The sequence below is a fragment of the Cyprinodon variegatus genome, unplaced genomic scaffold (assembly GCF_000732505.1).
Source record: "Cyprinodon variegatus isolate N-32 unplaced genomic scaffold, C_variegatus-1.0 Scaffold307, whole genome shotgun sequence".
In the NCBI taxonomy this organism is placed as follows: Eukaryota; Metazoa; Chordata; class Actinopteri; order Cyprinodontiformes; family Cyprinodontidae; genus Cyprinodon; species Cyprinodon variegatus.
Genome location: NW_015150760.1, coordinates 826,610 through 828,035, shown reverse-complemented (window position 1 = coordinate 828,035; position 1,426 = coordinate 826,610). Strand labels below are relative to the sequence as shown.

General features: G+C 33.5%; 1 long non-coding RNA gene across 2 annotated transcripts in view; it reads right to left on the bottom strand.

The window, feature by feature from the left end:
- Positions 1–363: 363 nt before the first annotated feature.
- LOC107090669 overlaps positions 364–1,426 on the bottom strand; it is a 75,381-nt gene continuing 74,318 nt past the window's right edge. The window contains exon 7 of one of the 2 annotated variants that reach the window (XR_001481494.1): positions 364–687. This is a non-coding gene — a long non-coding RNA (uncharacterized LOC107090669). The remainder of the gene's footprint in view (positions 688–1,426) is intronic. The other variant, XR_001481493.1, reaches the window with a different exon arrangement.

Genomic DNA, 1,426 nt, shown 5'->3' with positions numbered 1-1,426 from the left:
TCAAACTCAGACATCCCATGTGATTGAAGGCCGATGGGCATGGAACTCTCAGAGCTGCCCTCAGAGCTGCAGCTATGCCTTCTTATGGTGGGTGGGGTGGAAGAACAAAGGCAGACTTGTTAAGGATTTTATACCTTTATTATTCTTTTATTTTGCTGAAATTCCCTCTTTTTATCTGGCCAGACTCATTAAGATTTTTGGCTGGTTTGGCTTGTGGGCATTTTTCTTCAGGGGTAGTTGCTGTATGCGACTCAAGTATATATTCTTTTGTAGATTTTAGCATAGAAATACAGTTATTACGTTGAAGTACTAACAATATGGGATAAAATATACTGACGTAAAATAAAAAAAAGGCAAAAAATAGATTAACAATGACAAAAATCACACCTTGTATATGATGGTTGTAGGAGCCTTTATTGTTTTCCATGTATTATTATATTTTAAACTCTCTAAACACTCAACTTTAAAACTTAACATCACATTTCTGTTCTTTTCATAAATAACAGAAGGTCATTTGAATCATTTGATTTGTCTGCAGAAGGACAAGGTCCCATCAGGGATGAAATCTGCAGCAGGACATCTTCCATCTCTGTCCAATAATGACTGATGAAAAACAAAGGTTAGGAGATTTGGTTTCCTCTCTGGGACTGTCATCTTGCAATCAGCACACCCCTTGTTGTCAAAATCCTGCAGAACAATAGCAGATATTCCATTAAGTGGGTGATCAAAGATAACAAAGGGCTGTTAAAAAAGAATTGAATAAAATCCTTTGATGGGATAATTTTTTTGGAAACAATTCCATGCAAAAAGTAAGAAAAGCAAAATGTTTTTTGTTTTTTTTTCTTACAAAAAATGATAATTACTACCCTAAAGTGAGTCTGAATAACAATCAGGGTTGACATATTTAAACAAGAGTAGTATCTATAAATAGTACCTATTTGTCAGTGTAATTAAAAGCCACAATAAAATCTGAAATCTAACGCACGTGAAACGAATAGTATCCAAATTTAACAAGAGGAGGACATTTCAAATAAATTTTTATTTTTTTTCATAATTCTCTTATGGTCTGAAAATCTGGGATTTATGTCATCCGTCACAGTTTGTCAAACTGATCATCAAATATTCTAGTAAACAGGTTTAATACTGTAAGTTCTTGAGTTTTCTGGATTTCATAGATGTTCTTACCATAAATGTGTAAACTTTTGCATGGTTTTTCACCATCTGTTATTTTGGGAATATAGACTTTCCTACAGTTCTACAACAGTAGCTGGCAATGCTAAAGTTTAAATTTCACTTTTTAAAACCTTCCTAGCACAGACAAATGCTGAAAAGAGCTCTGAATACATTACCTGCTCATTTATTTTAAATTTGATCTTTTAAATGACATAGGGCCATCAAAGGTTTGCGTGTATAAAAACGTGAGCTA